Source organism: Nannospalax galili, unplaced genomic scaffold (genome assembly GCF_000622305.1).
Source record: "Nannospalax galili isolate Female #2095 unplaced genomic scaffold, S.galili_v1.0 scaffold586, whole genome shotgun sequence".
NCBI classification, from domain to species: Eukaryota; Metazoa; Chordata; class Mammalia; order Rodentia; family Spalacidae; genus Nannospalax; species Nannospalax galili.
This window is the reverse complement of record NW_008355363.1, coordinates 6,580,179-6,586,037: the sequence shown is the minus strand read 5'-3', so window position 1 is coordinate 6,586,037 and position 5,859 is coordinate 6,580,179. Positions and strand designations below refer to the sequence as shown.

At 42.1% G+C, this 5,859-nt stretch overlaps 1 pseudogene; it reads left to right on the top strand.

The window, feature by feature from the left end:
* The first annotated feature begins 3,909 nt into the window (after nt 1–3,909).
* On the top strand, nt 3,910–5,638 carry LOC103749636 (annotated as a pseudogene).
* Nucleotides 5,639–5,859: the final 221 nt, after the last annotated feature.

The window sequence follows — 5,859 nt, the reverse complement described above, 5'->3', positions numbered from 1 at the left end:
TATTGGTGAGACACTTAATCCTAAATTATGCATCTTCAATGCAACCTCTACACATAACATGAACACATCTCTCAACCTTCACCAGAGAAGTTTTCTTTTGCAACAGATAGTGACTAACACAAAAAACCCACAACTGGTCAATGTGCAGTGAACAAGAGGTTATAGACTGCTTATCCTTGAATAAGACACCTACTTCAAACTTCTGCCTCCCAAGTCTCAGGGATCATTGAAGACGGGTGCGTGGTTAAGACTATGGTCATTCACTACCTCTGAATTTCACAAGGAAACAGTTTTTCCAGACAGCTGATCAGTTACACACATGAACTCAAAGCAAGGGCAACAGAATGCACAATTGCCATTCAAGAACAAACCAGACAAAATCCCAGCATAGACCTGGGGAGTGGGTAAGAAAGCCCAAACCACCCTAAGAAACTTTTGATAACTGATGGCTACTGGGAAGGGGAGAGACAAACTCTTCGAGATGGGACCTTTGGTAGATTAACTAGAGTACAACGGATGGTCCCACACTTAAGGCCATTTGGTTAACTGTTCTAGTTTGTTTCTCCATTGCTGTGACAAAGGACTCTGACCAATACCAACTTGGAGGAAAGGGTGTGACCCTGATGTTCCTCTGACCCTATTAGGCTTACATCTCCAAGTCATAGTACACCAAGGTAGGAACTCAGGACAGGAACCTGGAGGCAGGAGCTGGAGCACAGGCCATGGAGGAATGCTGCTTACCTTCTTACTCCCTTGGCACATGCCCAGACTGCTTTCATATACAATATAGGCTCACCTGCCCAGGGGTGGCACTACCCACAGTGGGCTCGGCCCTCCCGTAGCACTCAATCTAAGAAGATGTCCCACAGACATGGCCACAGGCTGGTCCAATGGAGGCAATTCCCTAATTGAGGCTCCTTCAATTCAAGTGTCAGTTGACACTAAAGCTATCCAACACAGGAACAAAACTCAGACTATAGACTGTATTTTGTATATGTAATATATACAATTAATATAAATGCATTTTTAATTTATCAAAACACTTTCCTGCATCTATTGAGATGATCACATGATTTGGCTTTAAGTCCATTTATATGATTTATTACATATTGACTTATGTGTGCTGAATCTATCTCTGGAATACTTCCAACTTGATCATGGTGGATTGTCGCGAGCTGGGACTCTGTCCAGCAGAGTCCAGGAAAGACGACACAGACACCAAGGTGAGGTTCAAGCTTCTGTTTCTCTTTCTTCCTTTATTCTCTCTTATTCTCTCTCATATTCTCTTCACTATGATGCTGACTCGTTCTCTATTACACACTTCAGCTCTTTATATAGCGTTTCCAACAGCCCTCCCCCCAGCCGGGACCAATCAGGGCTCACACACGTGCAGCGGCCAGGCAGAGTGCAGCTCGTTAGCCACGTAGCAAGATCATCAGGCTGGCAGCACCTGTTTGGCCTCTCCATACTTTGGAGTAAACAAGCGGGAATCACGAGCCTTGGCAATCAGCCAAGAGTTGGAGTAAACAGCACGAGGTTTGGCAGCCAGCCAGGGCGCCATCTTTGGCTGGCTCAGCTGTGCTCGCTTCCCACAGTGGATAATCTTTGATATATTTTTATGCTGTTTCTAAGTATTTTGAGAATTTTTGCACCTACATTTCTATGTCGTATTGGCCTGTAGATTCTTTTTGTTTTGTCTTTCCCTAATTTTGGTATTATTTGAATGTTATAGAGAGGGAGTTTGGAAGTGTTTCTTCTGTTTCTATCTTTTAAAATAACTTAAGCAGTATTGGTTACAGTTTTTCTTTGAAGGTCTGAAAATTCTCCTTTGAATCCATCTGGACCTGGACTTTTTATTCTGAAAGCTCTGTACTACTGTTTCAATAGCCTTATTTGTCATGGGTCTGTTTAAGTTGTTGATCTCTTCTTGGTTTAAATGTGGTAGTTAGATTGAATCATGAATTTGTAGATTAAACAACACACTCCTATATGCTGAGTGTGTCAAAGAACAAAACAAATAAAATCCTGGAATCAAATGCAAATGAAAACACAACAGCATAAAACCTCTGTGATACATTGTAAGCAGTCCTAAGGAAAATTTAATAGCTCTAGCTGTCAACATTGAAAAATCAAAATAAATGATTTACTAAGACATCCCAGGAATCTGAAAAAACAAGAACTAAACCCAATCCTAACAGATGTAAAGAAATATCAGAGCAAAAATCAGTGAAATAGAAATGACAAAACAAAAAGTATGAGCAGGTTCTTTGAAAATATACACAAAATCAACAGACCTTTGGCCCAACTAACCAAAAGAAAGACTGAATAAAAGTCTCCAGGAAAAAAAAAAAACCTTCTGTTTTCAAACTGGACTTTCTCCAGCAAGGTTGATCAACTGATTAGAATTTCAATGAATGTGGTGAGTTTGGAATGCTGCAGGTCCAGAGACTAATTACCATTTATCTCCAGCCATCTTTAGCCCCCTAAACAGCTGCTCCTTGCCCACCTCTGTTTCTGATCTAACACACTGTGACTAACAGATTAAAAAAACAAAAAACAAAAAACTTTTAGAATGTATTATCCTAGCAGACCACCTGGTTTCACCAATCTAAAGGCTAAGGTCATCAGATAGCATCTGAGACCTATAGTAAAAAACCCCTCCCTTTGCTATGACCTGCCTAGTGAATGTATCCTCCAATGTATTTGAAAAGTGTCTTGATTTATAGTAACAGAACAAAGAAAAGTTGCAAAAGTGTAAGGCAACTGTTACCATGCTGGAACATGGTATTTGGGGAGGGAAACCTAAATCTGTGTTCCCAGGCCATGGTCACACTACTACTATCCATCTTTCGTGTCCATACCATGAATAGCTCCAAGTGAGATATCCTTAGCCAGAGACAACATGTCAGCACTGACTTTAAAATTTAGCTCTTTTGTTAGGATCATGTTATTTATTGTTTTTCACAAATAAGGTGGTAGCCGACCAAACATCTCTACATTTTAAATGGAAAGTTTTATAAAGCATTCCATTCCTGGGAGATTAAGCAGCACACCACAAGGAAAAAAATAAATAAATAAAAGTCCAAAGATTGGTCTTCTCACTAGTTAGAAACAAGTATATGAATGTACTTGCTTTAATAGGTTTGTAAATGTTCTTAGCAGTTGTCATTGTCCAATCAAGTTGTAATGACCTCAGACCATGTGCTCAATGAGGACTATTTTGTGGTTATGCTCCCTGGTGAAACTGTAATTGGATTAAACCAGAAAAGCTCATTACTGACTTTCTGTTATTACAATTTACTGCTTTGGATTCAGTTGAACTTCGCTGGTGCACAATTCCTAGCCTCCCCTCCTCTCAGAACCCCCGCCAGACCCCGCTTCCAGATGCTCCCAAGGGCACCCAACCGCCCTGGGGCAACTGTCCACAACTGCCCCCCAACCCCAATGGTCACCAGCCCTGGGAAACTTCCAGTGCTGCCTCACTCCTCCCTTCAGCCTTAATCCTCCTCTCAGGCTGGTGAGGGCTGGGCGTTCTTGCCCCACAGCCAGACCTGTACTCTCTCATCCTGAGGGCATGCCAGAGAGGGACATTCCACTGCTGTGCCCAGCCCCAGACTGCTCAGGATTCCTGGAAGCCTCCCTGGGGAGGAGAGGAGCCAACAGTGCTCTCTGCTGTTCCCCGCAGGTTATAGGTTGTCAGCACACCTTGTACTAACACAGTCCCCTCAGCCTTGGGGTTGGGGGAGAAATAGCTGGCCTCCAGGCCCTTGCAACACTGCAGGCCTACTGGTCATTTCTATTTATCAGAATCCTTGAAGAGTGTTAGAAACTGTTACAACAGGATTGACCAGAGTGATGTGAAAATGAAAGATGAGATCAACCTTAGGAGCAGATTGTTCTTTATTAACAATGAAGGTGGTGACAGTTTCAGAATTTGAAACTGTACCCTCGGGCACAGTTGGTCAGCTGCTTATAAAGATTGGGGGATTAGGTAAGGGAGGTGTCAGGCCATTTTCATAGTTCAACATAGTACTGGTGACTTGGAAGTTTGAGACAAAAGGAGCTGTTATTTTCTCAGATAACAGTCTCCATGTTGGAGATTTTATATATTTCTGGGTTGGATTATTACCTCTACTTAATCTGTATAGGCCCTTTGGAAGTTAGCTCAGGGTCCTTTTAAGTCCAGGCATTTATACTTCAAAAAGCATCTGTAGAAGAATTACCTGGCCCATTCGAGGCAGGGGGAGGAATTGCTGAATATGTGACTTGAGGGCAATAAAACTACCTTGCCTATGGATACCGAAGAAGATACTGGGGTCCAATTAAAATTAAGTGATGAGAAGGTCCACGAGGAAGAGTCCCAGCCTGTCAGCGCATCTCAGAGTTCACTGAGTGATCAACAGACTGTGCCAAGAAGTAAAGTACAAGAGGACCTTCTGATTAATCCACAGTCTTCATAGACTCAGTAGATGAAGGAGTTACTATTACAGAGGGATTGACTACACTTCAAAGTACTTCCAGCTCCAATGTTCATGAGGCTGACAACAGATTGGAGAATGTTCAGTATACCTACCTACTCTGCATTGCTCCTTCTGCCTGCAGTACAGAATGATCAAGTGAAAGGAGACTTCCATTAACCCCAGACTATAAATCAATCCTTGCTTTGCAAACAAGCCCATCCAGAAAACCCCTAAATCCCAACCATAAGGTTCTGCAAGCAAGCCCTCCAGAGACCCTTATCTATAGGGAGAGAATGCAAGCCTTGAAATTTTCCTAGCCAGCACCCATGGCTCTATACCTACAACAAAAGTACTCAAGGTACCTTGCTGTTTGGCCTTGTGGCTATAGCAGACTCCTGCTGGTCAGTAGTCACCCCTCATGGACTAATAACCCATTATGCATTTGATAATATTTTCTTTTCTATCTGCGATGCTCACAACTTCTAACATTTACCCAGGAGAGAGTTAAAACTTATTTCCCAACACCAAGTCCAAATGGTCCAGACAGACATTTTCAGTGTGTGAGATGATTCACACATTCACAACCTGAAACAGCGCATACTTATCAACTCAGGAATTAAAGCATTTCACCATGACCAGTGTGGGAAAAAGTTAACCAGAATTTACTCACTGAAGATGTATCACCCAAAGCATGAAGAAAGATGTTTCTGGTACCAGGTACCAGATATGTAGTGCCCCTTTCACTTCCTCTTGGAGATTGAGCGTTTCCTGGCATGTTATCCTCAAGCCTCCGATTTACAAGTGCAAAGCATGTGGCACCATGCTTACCAACTCTGTAAATCTAATCGTGTACCTGAGACTGAACCATGAGACAGAGCTAGCATACTTCTTCCAGAGCAGTAATTTTTTAGTACTGGACTACTTAGAGGGGAAGAGCAAGAATAGACCCTTGTTCAGTATGATCTTGGTGAAATTTTGAAAGCAACTCTCCTGTTCAAATACCTGTAATCTTAAAGGTCTTCTCAGCCCAAGATTGTGAAAGCACTTTCCCCTTGGGGGGGGGGTCTCTTGGTGGGCTTGAAGAGAATGAAGAAGTGCAAGGGCAGCCAAAGACCAGTGCTTGTGCCTAGGCCACCCCAGATGATCCTCTTCAATCAGCTGTCATCTATAACTACTAAGGAATTTTTGTGATTTGGCTTCATTTTTGGTTTTTGGAAAGTACCTGTGCTTGATCTTGTTTAAATTTATTTTTTTTAAACAAGAAAGGGCTTCTCTTTGTAAGCTCTGAAAGTGTTGGCTCTTTATTTTGTCATAATATGTTTGCCTCTATGTGTACATTAACATGTAATGTTGAAACAGAACATAAACTGAAACATAAGGAAGCAGTTGATTTAAATCA